Source organism: Procambarus clarkii, chromosome 74 (genome assembly GCF_040958095.1).
Source record: "Procambarus clarkii isolate CNS0578487 chromosome 74, FALCON_Pclarkii_2.0, whole genome shotgun sequence".
Classification (NCBI taxonomy): domain Eukaryota; kingdom Metazoa; phylum Arthropoda; class Malacostraca; order Decapoda; family Cambaridae; genus Procambarus; species Procambarus clarkii.
The window spans coordinates 15,108,586-15,129,991 of record NC_091223.1 but is presented as its reverse complement, the minus strand read 5'-3'; the positions used below and the strand labels follow the sequence as shown (position 1 = coordinate 15,129,991).

General features: G+C 39.6%; 1 long non-coding RNA gene across 7 annotated transcripts; it reads right to left on the bottom strand.

Moving 5' to 3' along the window:
* Nucleotides 1-4,812: 4,812 nt before the first annotated feature.
* LOC138356726 (uncharacterized) lies at nucleotides 4,813-16,968 on the bottom strand. Of its 7 annotated transcripts, XR_011224589.1 has the most exons (5): nucleotides 16,888-16,902; nucleotides 13,646-13,727; nucleotides 12,676-12,838; nucleotides 11,331-11,429; nucleotides 4,813-4,911 (listed from the first exon to the last, which is right to left on the bottom strand). It is a non-coding gene; the product is annotated as an uncharacterized lncRNA (long non-coding RNA). The 7 variants fall into 7 exon arrangements; XR_011224587.1 differs by lacking the exon at nucleotides 13,646-13,727 and having other exon boundaries at nucleotides 16,883-16,968; XR_011224586.1 differs by lacking the exon at nucleotides 13,646-13,727 and having other exon boundaries at nucleotides 16,888-16,959.
* Nucleotides 16,969-21,406: the final 4,438 nt, after the last annotated feature.

The following is a 21,406-nucleotide window of genomic DNA, read 5'->3' as shown; positions in this document are numbered from 1 at the left end:
GTAGATCAGTGTTTAAAGGGAATTTGGAAGTAATAATAACACAGCTGATGCCATTTGTCGGCAGAAGAGAACACTATCAACTGGCTGGTCAACAGTGGCCATAAGATACAGCTTACGCCATCTGTTGATATCAAATTACACTTATAACAAATTACCCTACAAAATACAACTAACGCCATCTCTGTTTTTTCCAACGCACTATAAATAGCCAAACAGCAACCCATAAGGCGGGTTGTTGTGCTCGGGTAGGAGGTTCCAAGCTCCGCCCACAAGTGGTATGGGGTGCATAATAAATGGCATATTATTGGTAGAAACTCTTTGTTGACATTCACACCACAGCCAATCACAGGAAGGGATCAGCTAAAGGCTCCATCCACTTATATAATAATAATAATAATAATAATAATAATAATAATAATTTTTATTTAGGTAAAGGTACATACATAAAGAGATTTTACAAAGTTTGTTGGCTTTATAAATAGAGCTAGTACATACAATGCCTAATGTATGTATGTATGTATGTAAGGAGAGAGAGAGAGAGAGAGAGAGAGAGAGAGAGAGAGAGAGAGAGAGAGAGAGAGAGAGAGAGAGAGAGAGAGAGAGAGAGAGAGAGAGAGAGAGAGAGGAGAGAGAGAGAGAGAAAGAGATGAAGATCGAGACAGAGAAATAGATATAGACAGAGTCAGGGAGAGAATGTTAGACACGGAGACATATAGATAAGGATATGCAAAGTCAGTGAGAGAATGACAGAGATAGAGCGAGGAAAGAGACAGAGATAGGCTGACACAGAGAATGTCAGAAACGAGGAGAGGCAGAGACAGAGGGACAGGGACAGGAGCAGAGGGACAGGGACAGACACAGACACGCACATGGAACACCGAACCTTACACACTCTCTGATATATTGTTTAATTAATAGAGATTCACTAATAAAGCTTATAATTGTATATGTTATCAAAAAGGCATAGATAAAGTTGTTCTTACGTTTTAGTCACATAGATTAGATATTAGTAAAGTTCATTTTATTCAGGAAAGTACATAAATAGTCGATTTACAAACATAATATTGGATTTATAGATAGAGCTAGTACATACAATACCTAAAGCCACTATATTAGTACGCAGAGCGTTTCGGGCATATTATTAAGAGAGGAAAGATATTTATATTTAAACAATTTTTTTTTTTTTACCGACGCTCTCCCTATTGATGAGAACTACAACCTAATGAAGATAAATGTTAATTTTATGTAGATACTGTAATAAACGAAAGTTTTTAATGTCATCAGAGAAGCAGAAATATAGGCAAATTTTAAATCCCTTGTCATAAATATAACTGAAGTGAAAGCAAAGATATATGCATTTTGATAGTTACAAAGACAGCTCTTTAACACGGGTGGAACACGAACAAGGGGAACTTAGTACCCAAATGAGCCACAGAGATACAGTATTAGAAAGAATTTTTTCAGTGTCTGAGTAGTTAACAAATGGAATGTATTAAGCAGTGATGTGGTGGAGGCTGACTCCATACACAATTTCAAATGTAGATGTGATAGAGCCCAATAGGCTCAGGAACCTGTACACCTGTTGATTGACGGTTGAGAGTCGGGACCAAAGAACCAAAGCTCAACCCCTGCAAGCACAAATTAGGTGAGTACAACTAGGTGAATACAGCTGAGGGGCGGGACCAAACAGCTGAAGCTCAATTCCCTACGCATAACTAGGTGAGTCCATAGGAATTACCGTTTGTCCTGGCGCCATCTATGTTTTGACAGCAGTACTACTAATGTTCCCACGTTATGTGATGATCGCTATACGGGTGGTACGATCAGTTGCTCTTCTATATATGTTTATGGACAACGTAGGTGATTTGAGGCAATTTGCGGCCAGAATGAATAGTATCCACGCGGTGAGTGATGGAGGAGGATATATAATGCTGCGTACTCGACCACCGGGTGAGAGGTAAGTTATATCGAACAATTATGGGGAATAGATGGGTTATTTTAAGCGTAGAATGTCAGGTAGCCGGTAACTACACAGATGGGGTAGTGTTTTTTTAAGTCTTTATTTACTAAAGTGGAACATTACATTATGCCTTTAGCTGAACAAGTCTACTGGTGGGGGAAGTAGACGGGTTTTATGAAAGTATTTTACCTAAATATTTGTATTTGGTTAACTAGTTCAGCCGTTACCAGGGAGGTTGTTCCTTCAATCTAATCTAAAACTTCTAGCCGGACAAAGTGATTAAATAAATAAATTGAATAGAACGAAGTGGTTTGCCAGGGTGCTTAACATTTAGTTTAGTTCAGTTACTATGCAGCCCATGCTTAAAGAATGCAAGTTTATCATATTGCATTTACCGTAGTTTTACTGCATTTAATATACCGTTTTTACCCATTTTAATTATGTCGGGTAAAGGCCGGTCGTGGAAAGTTCCTAATATAGCAACGTTTAAAAGAAACGTTTGAGTTGACTTTAACGCTTAAGTTAGTGACCAATTAGCTTAGTCTATTGTGAGGAAAGTTACTAGAATCTAACATTGCAAGTGCCATTTCTCTACTCTTTTTGAGAAACATGACTAGATACATGAACCGCATAGTTTTATTACTGTATGTTCATGGATTAGGTTGCATAGTTGAGGAAATAGTGATAAGGTTTATGATTTTGTGTACCTTGACTTCAGCAGAGATTTTGATAGTGGCGCAAAATTGATAGGGGCTCGGATCATTGGGAATGCTGACTGAAGTTGATTAGGTCATGGCTATACCAAAGGAAATTAGTATAAATGGGGTTAAGTTGGGAGAAGTGTTGTAAGTAGTGCCTAAAAGCCCCCCAAGACGTCGGTTATTCGTAAGATTATGGTTTAGACTGCAATAGTTGCAGAATTGGCAAATAAAAAATACCGATGCCCTATATAGTTTTGAAATGGTTAAGACTACCAGATGCAGTTTAATGCTGACAAATGTAAGGTTTGGGGGCTAGGTGAAGATGAGAGATGGTGTAGATTGTTAAGAGTATTAAATTTTTTGCAGGTGGTAAATTGTCCCCGAGCTGGCACTGCTCTCCAGCCTGGGATGTTGATTGGTTAGTCTTCAACTGCCTCCCAACATGGTAGTGAGGTCCTGAGCTGACATGCTGTGAGGAACGTGGAAAGCTTCCTGAATTGGCACATGGTATGCCTCTCTTTGAAACCAGCAGCTGGCACAAATGTTCCAGCTAACATCAGAATAGTGGATGAAACCCACACTAAAATGTAAGTGGTACAGTAAATGGACACCCCCCCCCCCCCTCCCTTTTGACTGTTTGTAATTAATAAAGATGGGACAACAAGATACTGTGTGCCATTTAAAACTGCAACTGTTAAACTGGTGGTACAGGTATGAACGAAATAGCATCGCTATGCAAATACTTGCAGATCTACAGTAAGTAGTGTTGTGTACATTGGAATTAGAGGGTAGAAGTTAATTGCTAAAAACCTATTAAATATTAGGGTATGGAAGTCTAGGCTTAGGCTAGTGGGTACCATATCTGCAAGTTTAGTCCTTTCAGGAGTGTATTGAATAAATGGTATGTTGAAATTGTGAAAATTGTAATGTGGGGCATTAGATCTTAAAGAGCATAGTTGAGGGTGTTTTATTAATAAAATTTTAATGAAATATAAATCTTGTTAGTTAACATTACATGTATGTTAAATAAGCTTTAATCTATAAATGTATAACACTTAAGGGTAATCATGAGTTAAAGTTAATGGCATTTTTCCCTTGAAAGTAAAAACAAAATATTAAATGTTTACTTTAGCTTGGTTTTACATTTATATATTTTTCCAGAATGTGGTTTGGAAAGTCCGGAAGTCCCTCTGTCAGTTGGTTAAACAGAATCAGGCGAGTTGTAGTAAAGGTTAATCTAAATACATTTGCATAAAAGTAAAAAAATAGTAATAACTTAAACAATATAGCATTGGCTAAAGATAAATGTAAATTGCCATTGAAATGCAGTTGTGGATAGTTTCTCAAATGACATTTACTGAAACTTGGCAAATTGATGTCATATATATTTATATTGCTGAATTAGATCTTTACTACTGGTACTAGAATATGTAGGAAAGGTAAATTCCTGAAAGAAATATTTTCCATCTGAATTTGTAAACTACTGAATGCTAATTTGAAAAGTAAAGCAAGATTGGCTTTAAATCTGAAATTAATTTGTTGAAATATTTTTCAGGTGAAAGTGATTATGATGCATGGACTGGCTTTGAGTGAGTCTCCTTTACTCTGCAAAAGGAAATCTACAAAAGTGGGTGAGTTTGAATTTGATGTTTTAGCTATATCAATGACCTAATCTTAATTCTCTTATCTAGTCCATTTATAGGTGTGTAACCATGTCCTACTGTTACAACCCACAGGGATTGATGCAGTTTGTACTGATCCTACCCCATTTCATAAAAGGGAATCAGGCAGTCTTGCAGATTTCCCTGGCTTGGCTTTTTCAGAGCTTTGCTCTACTACCCATCTAATAGATGGACTAGATTTGCATAGGTTTAGGGACCCTTAACAATGGTTACATTGTTAATTCTCACAGGGCTTGTTTGCTGAATGGGTGGATGCATCTAAAACTTTAGTGCCTGGCATGCATTGTACAGTAAAGCATATGTACAATGTGTTGATGGCACTAAAGTGGTGGATGTAATGTTCCCATTCAGGGAACAAGCTCTGCACTAAAATCAGAGGAAGGGATTGGCCTTGCTGACCCAAATCTTAAAAGATTGGGAGTTAGGATTATTTGGGCTTCTTATTAGGCATTGGTGATAATAAAAGTAGTCCCTGTCTAATGTTTATTTTTCTTTTACAGGTGATTGTCTCTGGAGTTGTCTTGGCCTTTTGGATCTTCTGTTCATCTAGGAGCATCTGTCCCACAACCTGAAACAGTATTTATAATACATCTAATATTTATTTCTATGTAAAACTTATTTAATAAAACAATTTTAATGAAACTACTTTATATACCTTATCCTGAAATTATGCTGGAAATTGTTTACTACTATTGATGCAATGTTTAAACATCTGAAATTTTTTTACTTTGAAAATAAATACTTTGTAAAATTTAAACCCATTTGTAACTTGTTACATAGGTGCATGCAAAATGCATTGAAAAGATGTAAAAGTGGACTACCTATTCAATTTACATAACCTAACAAATATTGCAAATTAGTCTGAAATACTTTTCATATTTGAAAGTAAACTGAAATATTGATTAAATTTAAAGCTATGCAACACCTAAGCTTTGTACACATTATGATTAAATTAACTAAAATTTACAAAACATTAGAAATGATCTTTAGTGACACTGAAGCATCTATACAACATGGTTTTCAAAGTCTTTGGTAACTTAATTTAATCAAAGCTCTTAAATGATTTGTCTGCCAAACTCTTCAGATATTCTGAAATATTTTACCTAGATTAAAACCACCATTGTTTGAAAGGGCAAAACAGATTACTGTCAATTAGTTTGACCTAACATCTACAAGGTCCTGAAGGAATGGAATTTTTTTTTTAAAACTTTGTTTGCTAAAAACAAACCCTGCCTAATGAACCTGCTCATTTTTAGAAATGGTAATTGCAACATTACCAAAGGCCCTTGTTTTAATAGCCAAAGTACCAAATGAAAGACCAAGAAGCAACAAACGGGTACATGGTAGAAAGGACAAAAGAATGGTTACGAGGACCCTTTCATTTGTTAAAGAAATGACTGGGGAAAAATGCTGTCATACCACAAGGGGTCTTAACCCTTGTCATATACATCACTGACATTAATCTAAATATTAACCACAAAAATTGCTGATAACATGTTATAAATATAATATTGAGGCCTTAATGCAGATCTCTAACTCTACAAATAGTAACAAGACTGGCAATTTCTTAATATAAAACAGAAAAAAATCCAAGACCTTGCACGTGAGCCAGAACAATCCATATCACAACAATGAAGGTAAGGTAATTACCAAAAGAAGGCATCAAACCGAGAAGGCCATGTAGCACCATCAGAGGGCGCTAAATATCACCAAGAATGCCAATACGAGAACAAAAATGCATAAGGCGAACGATATCGAAAGTATCAGATTCACCTAGAATTCTATCGAGGGATGGTCGGAAAGCAAGACACACGCTCGTCCTGGAAGTCAGGACATTCAAAACTGTAAGAGGGACAATGCAATTCGGACAATAAGGAGCAGGGCGGCACTCCATTAAGAGACCGTGGGTTAAGCGGGTATGACCAACCCACAGCCGTGCCAAAGCAGTGTCCCACCGCCGGTTACGGTGGTAGGAGGAAGGCCACGGGGACACACTAAGTTTGAGAGTACGCAGCTTGTTACCAACCACAGAGGACCAACAACCCTGCCAACGGGGAAGAATGAATAACAGGATAAAAGTCGGAATAAGGAATACCTTTACGGGAGATGGGACAAGAACGGATAGCTTCCTTAGCGGCAGCATCCGCATGCTCATTGAAACACCAATATGGCTGGGAACCCAGCAAAACTCTACTGATTTAAATTTACTAGAAATAAGAAACAGCCAATGTTGAATCTCAATGACCACTGGATGGACAGGATTAAAGGACCCTAGAGCCATGAGGGCACTACGAGAATCAACTACAACCACAAAGGAGGAATGAGAAAGCAAGAGTCAAAGAGCATAGAGAATAGCATAAAGTTCTGCCGTAAAGACGCTAGCCTCCGAAGGGAGGCGACACATGTAAGTACGGTCAGGAAAAACAACAGAGTAGCCCACACCATCCGCACTCTTAGACCCATCAAGGAAGATGGAAATAGAGTGGGAGTGCTCAAGGAAGAGGCTTTTCAGATTTGTAGGAGGGGTAAAGGCTTTAGTACAGTAATACAAGTCAAGGACGTACAAAACTTGGGAAGGGGGACTCTCCACGGAGGTAATGAAGGAACAATACGAGGAGAAACGTTAGAAATATGAACAGAAAGAGAATCCTGTAAGCGAGATAACTGGACAGAAAGTGGGAGACAATGAAGAGGAACAGGAACCACAGGAGGAGGAAAAGTCAATGCATGACAGAGGCGAGAGGAAGGATGTTGGAAGGACCGCGCAAGATAGCGAAGACAGTAGCGATCACAGCAGTCCTGAAGAGAGAGAAAGCCAGTGTCAACATACAAACTAAGGGCGGGAGTCGAACAAAAGCCACCAGAGCCGAGACGCAACCCAGTATGGTGCAAAGCATCAAGATGGCGAAGAGTACAAGGAGAAGCAGAAGAGTATGCAGGGCAACCATAATTGAGTTTAGACAGGACGAGAGAGGAGTGCAAATAGAGGAGTGTGCGCCTATCCGCTCCCTAAGAAGTATGGGACAAAACCTTAAGGAGGTTAAGGGCCTTAGAGCATTCAACTCGGAGGCAAGAGATATGGGCTGACCAAGACAAACGAGTGTCAAAGACTAACCCCAAAAGCTTCGCGGAATCCCTGTACACAATGAGATGACCATAAAGCAACAACAATGAAGTAAAGGTCCTTTCAGTAAGAATCTATCATTCACTGAAAGTTGCTGCAGTTAAAAATAAAAGAAAATACAAGTCCCTAGAAATAAACAAGCAACCTTTTTGACTAAGGAAAAGAAGGTAGTTTTTCTACTGTATAAATCTAAGTTTTCACTTAGATAACTGTATCCAAGCATAGAGGTTCTCCCCCCCCCCCCTTCCCTTTCAGAAAAACATCTACTTTCGAAAAAGTTTAACATTGGCCAACAAAAATGATTCCAGAACTAAATTGCCTAATACCAGGAACAACTGAGAGCCATGACAAACACTGCAACCCTCTCCTACCCCCAAGTCTTATGCTATTTATGATCCAAGGTAATTTGAGATACTATACTGTACTTCCTACAGACGAGTCTAGTGAGAGGGTGATCTCCTGGCGATTAAATTGAAGCACGATACAGGTGTCAACGAACATCAGTCAGCCCACTTGTCAGCACAGTGGATAACTAACGACATCATAATCTGCAGTGTTGTATGCCTCCCTGTGGCCATTTAAATCAATAAAACACAGGGTTGTGGCAATGTTTACAGCATAAGGCAAGGTATAGAGGAATCCTGGAATGCCATGTAATGTGTAGTCCTTGAATGTGCTTTAGGCAACCAAATTGAATAACAACATTTCTGGTGTTCGGCTATATAATCCGAGTTTCTCTTTCGGTATAATGTTTTAAACCTAAATAGGAATTCACTTTAAAGGTCAATTTATTTGGAAAGTGCTAACCAGATTCCAAATTACTGAGCTCTGAAAGTACTACAGGCAAGTTTAACTGAATGAGTGTTTGCCTATCCATACCCCCATGAGGTATGTGACAACACTGAATAAAGAAAGGGTCTTTGAGCATTCACCGTGCAGGTATTTGACATGACCAATATAGCCAAGTGTTAAAGATCATTCTAAGCAGTTCTGCACAATCCATATACTGTACTATCAATTAATATAATTGTACAATGGTGCTTGGTGGATGATATTTCCTATTAAAACTCATTAGACAACTGTTTGTATTAGACATTTTAAACCTACAAATGGTAGCCCTAGATATCACACTACAGTATTAATTACAAGATGAACAATGTAAAATCAATACCACAACAGCAAAGGATGACAACGGCTTTTCAACAACCTGACAAACACGCAGGTCTAACACCGGCCATCCCGAGAGAGGACGTCCCAAGCATGTACACCCCACAACTTTACATCACCTTTGCTACCTCACGCGAGCACGCAACAGCATGAGGATGCCATACTCCCAAACCAACTCCATGCACTTTGAGGCTTTAACAACTCGACATTTAAAAAGTTGATTTAAAAAATCAAACACCTGAATTTTTCCCTAATTAAATTTACTAGGGAAATGCACACCAAGCCATGAAACTTACAATGAAGATGAACAAACTACACACAACTGTCACCAAACTTCCACATACCACCCCCCTCTCACTCCTGCCCTCCCTCCTTAGGTGCTCTGATTGGCTGAGCACCTAAGCCACCACCACTCACCTCTTGTTGTGAGAGCCTAAAGCATGTTTGGTTGCACTTTAAAAGTTCCCGAGTGTACTCGCCTAATTGTGAGTACCGCCTGCCCGGTTCACCATTTTGTTTTTCAATCTACCTCAATTTACCCCTTTACAGTCAAATATTATGCAAAATTCTGTTTAAGACAGAAGTTTATGTTTAAGTTTCTGTTGTCCCTTCTTAACTTAAATAACTGCTTTGGCCATCTGCAATCTTTCTATGTGGGTAACAATGACTCTTGAGGCCAGAAAGGACTTATCAGACGGCGATCATAACAATACGGTACACACACAAAATCACAACCTGATATACACCAAGCAGAAAATCCACTGGAGCTGTGAGGCAACGTAAACCCTTGCCCAAGGCACTGGCAGCTGCATACAGTATATTACAGTATATTACTGACTTTGTAAAAGTCTTACAACCGGATTTCCCCATAAATCACAGCAAGTTTTGAGGCCACTCCTTGAGTCAACGTCTTACGTAAGACCTACAAGCACTCAGGTGAAGGCTGAAGAAGCAGTTCAACACCATACGCCCCAACTTCAAATACACAGTTGAGAGGCGGGACCAAAACATGATTTTTTGTGTGTGCCTGAAGTTGGGGCATACGGTCTTGCTTCACCCTTCACTTTACCCTTCACCAGCGTACTTCAGGGGTTTTATTTAATACTTGGACTGGCTTCAGTAGGGCCTCCAGACTTTCTGTGGCTTCACAAGTGTCACGTGAATCCCCTGCATAGCAGTGGAACTGCCTTTTCCCTTCACCTTCAATGCCTCTGCACTGGAAGTATACATCTACACCAGCCTAGAAGTCATCAGTCCTGCCACCTCTCCATACCCCCCAGGGCCTGGCACGGCCTGGTACGACTCAGAGGCAAGCCGGACGCCACTGCTAACTGGCAGTTTGTCCCCACAAACAAGCAGTTAGCCGCCTTCAACTGACAGTGGTACAGCTCAACACAAAGGCACCGCCAGCCACAACGAGCAGTTTGCTAGTTGACCAGATGTACACCTGGTCAATATGGGTGGGAATCCAGCAAAATTCCACTGTCTTAAATCTACTGGAGATAAGAAACAGCCAATGTTGAATTTCAACTACCAAAGGATGGACTGGATTAAACGATTCTAGAGCCATGAGGGAACTGCAAGTGTCAACTACAAACACAGAGGAGGATTGACAGCGAGAAAAGAGTTGATGAAGAGCATAGAAAATAGCATAAAGTTCTGCCATGAAGATGCTAGTCTCCGGAGGCAGGAGACACAAAGGTGCAGTCAGGAAAAACAACAGAGTAGCCTACACCGTCTGCAGACTTAACACCCATTGGTGAAGACGCAAATAGAGTGGAAGTGTGAAGAAAAGTGTTCAAGGAAAAGGTGATTTAGAACTGTAGAAGGGGTAAAAGTTTTAGTCATGTGGGTCAAGGCTTACAGAATTTAGGAACGGGGACCCCTCCATAGGGGCAAAGACGGAATGACAAGAGGGGAAATATTGGTAACACAAACTGAAAGAGCATTTTGTAAGAGAGACAACCGTACAGAAAGAGATAGGTGGTGAAGGGGAACAGGAACCACAGGATGGGTAAAGGTCAAGGCATGACATAAGCAAGAGTGAGGGTGCTGTAAGGACCGTGCAAGGTGGAGAAGACAGTAGCGATCGTGGCGATCCTGTAGAAACAGGACGCCAGTTTCAACATACAGGCTTAGGGTAGGTGTCGAAGGAAAGGTACCAGAGCTGAGCCGTAACCCAGTATGATGCAGTGTGTCCAGATGGTGAAGGGTAGAAGGAGAAGCAGACGAGTAAACAGGGCCATAATCGAGTTTAGACAGAACGAGAGAGGAATGTAAAGAGAGGAGCAGTGTCGATTAGCTCCCCAAGAAGTATGGGACATGACCTAAAGTTAGTTAAGGGCCTTAGAGCATTCAACTCGGACGTAAAAAAATATGGGGCGACAAAGACAAACGAGTGTCAAAGATTAGCCCTAAAAGCTTTAGCAGATTCTTTGTACAAAAGGGGATGACCCCTGCTACCTAACAGTAAATAGGTATCTGGGAGTTAGCTGTTACAGGCTGCTTCCTAGGGGGGTGCGTGTGTGGGATAAAAAAAAATTTAGTAGTTAACCACCGAACTGCTCTGTCTCCAAATAACACCCTGGTGCACAAGAAATAAATTCTTTCCAAAATTTTTTTTTCTCTTCTTATATTGTTAAAATGCAGAGTCTGATCATGGGGAAACTAAACAAAAAATATTGTATGTGACTTACTTTAGCTGCGATGGAGCTGGGAAGTTGAGCAAATTATGGGCGCTGAGCGTTGGAGCGATGGGGGTCTGTCGGCCCCGCCACCCCGTGCGACGGCAGTTGCTGCGAATAAAATGTTGCGCAATTATTTTGAAGTTTCTCATTCATTTCTTTTTTTTTTTTGCTGTAATATTATTTAAAAGTGTGTAATTTGTGGAATTTATATAATTCAAAGTATAGAACATCGCTATGCTCAAAATTATGGGCCTCATATATGCGACATATTCTACAATCAAACAGTGTTTTTGCTGTTATTACACTATATACACACATTGTATATACCCATCTACGTATGTATTCACCATAACGATCCACTATGTTGGTATGGTGAGCCCAAAAAACATGAGTGAGCTGCCACACCCTGCCAGTCCTCCCTCCCTCCTCCAACACATTACTCACCAACATTCCTCCTCCCAAAATACTGTCATTGTGTTTATTACACTATTTACACACGTTATGTATAAGTATGTACATGTTTTATTCATGTACATATGTACATACTTGCCATCTCCTCACCTCTCTCTCTTGCCTACTTAATGCTCTTGCTTCCCTCATCTCATCACAATCGACTTTATAATGGTCCAGGACGGATCGAAATGTCGTCGTCTATTCAATTTCCAGTGTGTGGTTTGGTCAACAATGAAATCTTCATGCAAGATCTTATAAAGAAAACCCCTAGAACGAGTTTTGCAGATACGAAAGAGTTTAAGGTGAGTAGGGGATGGTTTGAGAAATTTTGAAAAAAGACATGGTATTCATAGTGTTGTGAGGCATGGTGAGGGTGCCAGCTCAGACAAAGTAGGGGCTGAAAGATTTGTTCGTGATTTTAAAGATTTTGTAGATACTGTATTGATGGATATATTCCACAACAAGTGTTTAATTGTGAGGAGACATGGCTATTCTGGAAAAAATTGCCGAAGAGGACATACATTACCCAAGAGGAGACGTCACTGCCCGGACACAAGCTAACTTGGGCTAACTTGTGTCAGGATAGGCTAACTCTTGTGCTGTGTGGCGATTTGAAAATTAAACCCTTGCTCGTGTATCATTCCGAAAATCCAAGAGTTTTACAAAATATATAACGTGCAGAAAAACTGTGATGTGGAGTGGTATGCCCTGCCATCAAAAAATATCTGCAAGAGAAAAGTTTGACACTCAAGGTCCTGCTTCTCGACAATGCTCCTGCTCATCCTCCAGACTTGGAGGATGCATTGTTGGGGCCACTTTTTTTTTTTTAGGGATATTCCTACATGAGCCCTGAGTTTCTGGCTAATGTACCAATGACATGAAGGAGGAGTTTTCAACCTACCTTGTGTTAGATGTGCAGGGGTCAATAGGCTGAACATAATGTCAGGAGCAAAGGGGGCGTTTGCCTCTTCGAACACAATTGTGACCATCTTCATCTCTTCGAACTATCCTAAATGCTCTCTTCACCTGTCTGACCAAATTGGGTGTCCAGACCACCTTTGAATCTGAAATTGTAAAATTAATAGCAATTTCAGAATATTCAGTCCATTTATACTAACAAAATTATACATACAGTACTGTAATTGAAATTTTACAGAATGATAAAGGCAATTTAGCAACTTTGTTAAAATGCACATGGGGGAAATACATGAAAATAGGTTAATATGGTTTGTAAGGTTGATGGGAAATGTTTATTACTTTTATGATTTAAAAGATGTATAGCCCTGATACTCCATCCTGGGTGCATTCCACCAGGTAATGACCACAGCAAAAGTTTTCCACGAGGCTCTATTGTCACACAAACTTTTCACATTTTCAAACTTGATTCATCTTTCCCCCCCCCTCGTTCCAGGGGTTTTCTTTAAAAGGTCTTCATGCAAATGCCTTGGTTTCTCACAAATGATGGCCTCTGAAATGCTATCACCTGCTAACTCCTTGTTGTGTATCCAAATTAATAAAAACTTTTTAACATCCTCAAGTGTTTGTGTTCTTTGTTTCGGGATTGTTGATATGCCTTTTGCCACTTTAATGCTCATAATGTCCTTTTTCTTAGCAAGTACAGTGCATATTGTTGACATAGATTTGTTGTACTGCCTAGCTAGTTCAACAACCTGTGCACCATTTTCATGTTTATGAATGCTCTCTTGTTTTTCCTCTATGGTCATTCTCACATGTGTTTTCTTGGCTTGAACCTTACCACTGGCTTTCTTGGGACTCATGGCAAGATATATCATAAAAAATTTTATGTTCAAATAGCCAAAAATCCCAAAACAAATGTAATGCTTTACAAAGAATTCAGGCGCGATACTTACTAGGCAGGAGACACTGGTAAACTGAGGCGCGATCACCATGCCACCACGCGCTAGGTCAGCCCATACGTATATCAACAAACTCCTTTCCCGAGGCAAAGTTTGTAACCCGATTCAAATTTTTCGAAGAAATTAGGCTCGTAACCCGAAAAGTTCATAAATATTCATTCGTAAGCCGAGGTGTCACTATATATAACTAAAAAATTAAACTCAGGATTACTTTCAACCCCCACCCCTTTTGCTCTACTCCATCGCCACCTACCTTCACCCCCCTCTATGATGTACTCTTCCATAGACACCTACCTTTGCCCCCCTCCTCCCCTCTACTCCTCCATCATCACCTACCTTCACACCCCCTCCCTTCTCCTCCTCCATCGTCACCTTCCTTTCACCCTCCTCTATGATGTACTCTTCCATAGACACCTACGTTCACTGCATATATGGGGGTCAGGACTGGAGTAAATGAAGGTTGTGTCATCAGCAAATAGAATTGGTTTGAGGTGTTGGGAGGCATTTGGAAGGTCATTAATGTAGATGAGAAAGAGGAGAGGGCCAAGTATGCTGCCCTGAGGAACACCAATGTTGATGGGTAGGGTGGGAGAAATTGTATTATTCACAGAAACATATTGGAGCCTGTCAGTAAGGTAGGATTTGAGGTATTGCAGGGAGTGTCCTCTGACTCCATAATGATGTAATTTAAGAAGAAGGTTTTGGTGGTTGACAGTGTCAAAAGCTTTACGCAGGTCCACAAATAACCCAACAGGGAACTCATTTTTATCAAAAATTTAAATTGCATAATACGGTTATTGACATTCAATAATAGTAAGATAAAGCGATGAGGACCAAATGGGAGACCAGTGATCAGATGAATATTACAGACTCAAGGGTAGCCTTCTCTTCTTGTATATAAATGAAAAAATGAATTCGTTTGTTTAATTCTAATGCTTGTAGGCGAGAACAGTTGTGAACGCCAGCTAGCGCACAAGTACATGAGCGCCCAAAATACTTTTACACAAAAGACATGTACAGACAGGTGTGTGGCTTCTGACTTCTTTTTTATTGATTAATATTAAATATTAGGCGCTTACCTATAATAGTTATCATTTTATACAAGTATAACTCTCACATAATAAATATAAAAGGAGTTTATCCAAAAACTGACAGAAGTGTTGTGTTTTGTGCGTTGTATCGTGTTTGTGGGCATTCGGGTGTGTTGTGTTTACGCTGGCGGGCAGCGTCCTTACCAACTCCGGATTATGTCTATTACATCACTAAACTTCATTTAATAACTATATGCCTGTTAAATAAAAGATTTTAATTGTTAATAGCATTATATTGTCGTTTTAATATGGAACACGTACACATATGCGAAACGTCGAAAGCTGGTGTCCGAAGTGGTAAAAATATTAGTGTGCGATGTTGTCAATGTATGGAGTGTCTTGTATCCCCGCAGACACCTGTATATGTTCCGAACCTTAATGGAATCTGACCCATATATCAATCAGGTCAACCCATGTGTTGCGTTTCCAAAAGGGTCGCCCATGTTAGAATCGGTGAATGCCCTAGTAATATTGTTGAAAACATCTTAATAACTTATTAAACCAAAGGTCTTTTTATGTCAGAAGAACGGCAGAAACTGGATCTATATATGAAAACTCTTTCAGGACAAAATTTAAAGTAAAACTAAAGATATTTGTAGTTGTATAAAAGTTGCATTTTTCATCGGTCGTAGAGCCGGAAATCCGCAATATTCATCTCACGACAATGCTTATTTCACGCAGAATCGTTAATAAACGTAAGATTTTTATACGTCTCAAGAAAGATAGAAACATAATCTTCATTTTAAATGCCTTACCATGAGCATATTTGTATTTAAAGCGAAGATATGTGTATTTTTCTAATCGGCGAGCTCCGATCCCGCACAGATCGAGCAACGGAGTAACTCTCTCTCAGAACAATGATTATTTCACGTAAATTCGTTAATAAACGCAAATGTTTTTATATGTGTTGAGAAAGATAGAAATATAAGCTTCATTTTAAATACTTTACCATAGATATATATAAAGTTCTAATGAAGATACATGTGTTTTAATAATCGCCGAGCTCCGACCCCGCACAGACTGATCGACAGAGCAACTCTCTCTCAGAACAATGCTTATTTCATGTAAATTCATTAATAAACACATATGTTTTATATGTCTCAAGAAAGATAGAAATATAAGCTTCATTTTAAATACTTTAACATAGACATATATAAAGCTCAAGTGAAGATACATACGTTTTTATAGTGGCATTCAGTAGCTTGTCGGTCATGGAATGCAGAAGCCTACGCACTTGCCAATATAGTGTGTAATTAACAAAGATACGCTTATAAAGCCTAAAATATTATATGCCTTCAGAAAGACAGAGATATGCTCGTTATTGTGAGTGCACCAAAGGAAATATATCTTGTTGGAGGACAAAGATATATCAATTCTAAAATACGTTTCGACTCTCGCTCGGGCGAGAGATAGCGCGACTCTCGCCCCATCTATTGGAGATTCTGTTCACTTAATTTTTTTTTTTTTTTATATATATACAAGAGTTGTTACATTCTTGTACAGCCACTAGTATGCGTAGCGTTTCGGGCAGGTCCTTAATCCTATGGTCCCTGGAATACGATCCCCTGCCGCGAAGAATCGTTTTTTCATCCAAGTACACATTTTACTGTTGCGTTAAACAGAGGCTACAGTTAATTAAAGAATTGCGCCCAGTAAATCCTCCCCGGCCAGGATACGAACCCATGACATAGCGCTCGCGGAACGCCAGGCGAGTGTCTTACCACTACACCACGGGGACTGCTATAATGACCCAAAGCTACTCAAAGCCTCCTAGCATTACTTAAATAATGAAGAAATATGGTATATTTATTCACTATAATGTTGGTGCTTAATGCAGAACACGAGAAAACATATATTTACTATAAAATAATATACTTCCATTATGAAATAAGTAAATATGTGGCCTCATAGGAAGTCAACGGTCCAGGTGTCAATGTTGTGGAGCGACTTATCCAAGATATATTGTTGTCTGGAAAGTGTTTGTTGGCATATCAACCTTCTGTACACAGTGATCCAGTCGTCGCACTTCTCTCCTTAAATGATCGCAAATTTAGTTTATTATATTAACAAGTAGAATACGTATTTCTAATAATATCTAACATAACTAGCCAGAAAATATTTAAGACTTACTGAAAAATACATTACTGCCGGGAGAGCTGTTGTTTACACACACATGGGCCACCAGACGCTCGCTTGTACCTAAACCTGCGCTTCCGTTCTCTATGAATCAAGTTGAAGGGTAGGGACGGGGACTATTACAGACGAGCGCCATGCCATTACGACTATATAAATAAAATAATAAATAAATGTTTATTCAGTTAAAGTACATACATACAAGAGGTTATACAAAAATTGATAGATTTATAGATAGAGCTAGTACATACAATGCCTAAAGCCACTATTACGCAAAGCGTTTCGGGCAGGAAAAACATTAAAGACTAAAACTTAATAATATAGTACTTGGTACTATAGTATTAGGATAGTACTTGGATAGTACCTATAGTATTAATATAGTACTTGGAAGGTTATCGACCATCTTTATCCAGTCTTGAAGGTTATCGACAATCTTTATCCAGTCTTGAAGGTTATCGACAATCTTTATCCAGTCTTGAAGGTTGTGATGACAATGTTGAACTCAATGTGGTGGAAAAAAGTTGAAACAAAAGCAAAGGCAGAATGGTTTACAAAAATAGAAGTTGAAGCCCTACATAAGAAGACATTGAAGACATACGTAAGAAGTTAAAGACATTCATTAGCTGCGCCGCCTCTCATTAATCTAATCGATGAAGCTATATTTATATCTGAAATTCTATCCCCCAATACTCTGTAAGTTCAGTTCCATCCTCATCTCAATTTTGCATTTCTTGGGCATCCCAAGATTATTCTCATGGCTTCATTTTGTATTTTCTCCAACTTGTTCAGTTTACCAAAACAAGAGATGACAGGTGCGACATAACCAACAGATCTCACAGTATGTCAAGTGATCGCTACTGGAATGTGAAATGTGATTAATATTTGTGTAGTGTGTGGATTGGTGAGCCCTTTGAGGGACATTAAGTAGACGAGGATAGAAATAGCCTAAGAATTTCTATCCCTTTGAGATGCATTTTATTTCAATAAGCTTATTTGAACTTGAAGTTCAAACTGCCCGAAACGCTTTGCGTAATAGTGGCTTTAGGCATTGTATGTACTAGCTCTATCTATAAATCTATAAATTTTTGTAAAATCTCTTGTATGTATGTACCTTACCTGAATAAACATTTATTTATTTATTTATTTGAACTATATCTGCTTTGGAAAAAGTTCAACGCAGATCGACAAAAATCATCACAGAATTAAGTTATAGTGAAAATATTATTGACATAATACGATACGAAGTCATAAGATCAAGATCAAAGTGGATAAAATCAGTAGGGGGCAAATATGACGAACTTCGATAAGCCACCTGCTTTCTGTCCTCGTTGAAACCACTAGAGAGATATGGTTGTCCTCAGGTAAATTCAGGTATCACGTAAGACCAAGCTTGATGATTTCCTCGCTTCGTCAGTTAGCCTAAACATTGTTTGATCTAGCCAAAAACTGGATGAATGAACGCACTGGCATAGGCTTGTCTATTGCTTGAATAAGCTAGACAATTGGCACCGGGTTCCACGTCACCGACAGAATATATACTAGTTAATAGAAATTAATAGACACCGTTAGAAAAAGTTTTCCTTTAGTAATTATAAAAAATGTACCCTAAATCTAAAGGAGTAACTACACTATTTGTACGAATTTTGTTTTGAGAGCATATAATATTTTTTTTATTGACTTTTTATACAGTCTGCTCCTTCTATGAGGTAGTGCAGTTTATGTGAAACTTATTCTCCTCCCGATACCTGCACAAGCGGTGATGTCGGGAGGCGCGATACTTTTTTTATATTATAATTTACACTCTTTAAGTACACACTTTAGCTGCTGCTTCGCTATTCTAAATGAATAATTCCCCCAGTGTAGATCAGAAACTAGCCATGAGTTCATCTCCTATCCCCCGTCTCACAGGATCGTCATACATGGAATAAGGAGAGAGAGCATGAAATGTGAGTTTAATCTACTAGCCTGCACTAGCAAACTGTGAATGAACTAGAATGAACTACAGTGCCCAAAGTACCTCAAATGCTATGCTTACTGTGAAGGGTCTGAACAAACCCATCAGCCGTGTAAGCTGGGGATTGGGGGGGGAGGAGGACCTTTGACAAGCCACCGGCTTTCTGTCCTCGTCGAGGCCACTAGTGTTAGTGGCTCTCGGGTAAATTCAGGCAAGCATTGTATACTCATGACGCCCTAATACTTGCAAAGGAACTTCTTTACTTACAAAAGTACAAGTGTAAGCCACTTGTACTTCAATTTCAGGACACATACATCTGCTGTATTGTGGGATATCATTAGCTAATAGGAATATTTAATAGGGATATCCAGTTTAATGAGGTTGGCAACACTTTAACGTCCACAAACATCACCCGTTTATCCCTAAACATCCCTGGTGATGTTGGGAGGTTTATCCCTAAACATTCCTGGTGATGTTGGGAGGTTTATCCCTAAACATCCCTGGTGATGTTGGGAGGTTTATCCCTAAACATCCCTGGTGATGTTGGGAGGTTTATCCCTAAACATCCCTGGTGATGTTGGGAGGTTTATCCCTAAACATCCCTGGTGATGTTGGGAGGTTTATCCCTAAACATCCCTGGTGATGTTGGGAGGTTTATCCCTAAACATCCCTGGTGATGTTGGGAGGTTTATCCCTAAACATCCCTGGTGATGTTGGGAGGTTTATCCCTAAACATCCCTGGTGATGTTGGGAGGTTTATCCCTAAACATCCCTGGTGATGTTGGGAGGTTTATCCCTAAACATCCCTGGTGATGTTGGGAGGTTTATCCCTAAACATCCCTGGTGATGTTGGGAGGTTTATCCCTAAACATCCCTGGTGATGTTGGGAGGTTTATCCCTAAACATCCCTGGTGATGTTGGGAGGTTTATCCCTAAACATCCCTGGTGATGTTGGGAGGTTTATCCCTAAACATCCCTGGTGATGTTGGGAGGTTTATCCCTAAACATCCCTGGTGATGTTGGGAGGTTTATCCCTAAACATCTCTGGTGATGTTATCCCTAAACATCCCTGGTGATGTTGGGGTCTCTGATGACCTTACGCAAATATTGACGGAATGTTGATGTTGTTGCTACCAGTTTTTTTTTTTTTTTCTTTTTTCTTTTTTTGCAGGGATATTCCTGCGCGGGCCCTAAGCCTCTGGCTGGCCCACTAAGTGTTGCTTGTTTCTGTTTTACATGGGTGGAGTATGAGTATTTATGACTCGTATGGTCGCTTCAGTAAGATTTTGCCATATGTGTTTAACAACTTCTTCTGCTCTGTTGAATCTAAGTTGAAATCTTAATGGGTTTGTAACTGTGCACTGTGTTAGATCATGTTCCAGTGGTCTGTCGGGCATTTCTCCACAGTGTTGACATTTACTCTCATCTTCCGGAACCTGTAAGCCTATTTCCCATGCACATGGGTATCCAAGCCTGATGCGATGTAAGTGCACTTCTGTTGTTCTACTGCTCCCTTTCATCAAACTAAGTGGTTCGTAGTTGGTTGAATTCTTGTACCAACCCGCAGATCCTGATGTTGCAACTGCTGTGTTGTGGTCACTGTACATCTTTTGCATTGCTCTGTTTCTAATTACTTTCTTAATCTGTGATAGACTCTGTGGTATGTAAATGTCTACATTTCTCCTCTTAGTAGCAAGTTTTGCAGCTTCGTCTGCAATGTCATTTCCTATTATTCCCACATGACTTGGCACCCAGTTGATAAGTACCCGTCGGCCTTGTCGTTTGAGTGTTTGCATGAATGATAAGACATTTGTGATCAGATGGATGTTATCACATATGTGTTCCTGTTGCAAGGTTTCAATGGCGGTTCTCGAATCTGTATGTATGATAACATGTTGTCGGTGTTCAGCAAGAGCATGTTCCAAAGCCTTTTGAATGGCTAGCATCTCTGTTTGTAAAGTCGAACACCCATTTGAGAGCCTCCAACTGTTTACAGAGTTTCCTGCTTTAACTGCAGCTCCGGTTTCTTGTCCCTGCTGGTCTACTGATCCATCTGTGAAGTAAGTGAAGCTGTCGGATGCTATGTTTGCTTCTATATGCATCTGTGCAATGTTACGTAGCAGATGAGGATTTGTCTGGTTCTTCTTTCCTTCAAGAGCCATAATCTTAAAGTCTGCTGGCAGAGATTCCCAAGGGGCTTGTATAACAAAGTCTGCATGTATTTCGTCGACACCCTTCTCAGTGACTGTGTTTGTTATATCGAATGTATTGATGGTGTTTATCGCACAATGGGTCCACCTGTTGCTATTGGAGGCTCTTCTGTCCAGAGTTAGTGCTCCAGTGATTATATCTTTAAGTGAACTGATTCTAGGTCTAGTCAATATCTTGGTCAGCATGCACGCAGCGATCCCTTTTACCCTTATTTCAATCGACGTTAGCTTTGTTTCTAGTCTTAGGTTCAGTATTTTAGTCCATCTGGGAGCTCCTGTTATGATTCGCAATGCATCATTTTGAAGAACCTCAACGTTTGCCCACTGACCAGGAGAAAGAGTGAGTAAGGCAGGCGCTGCATAATCA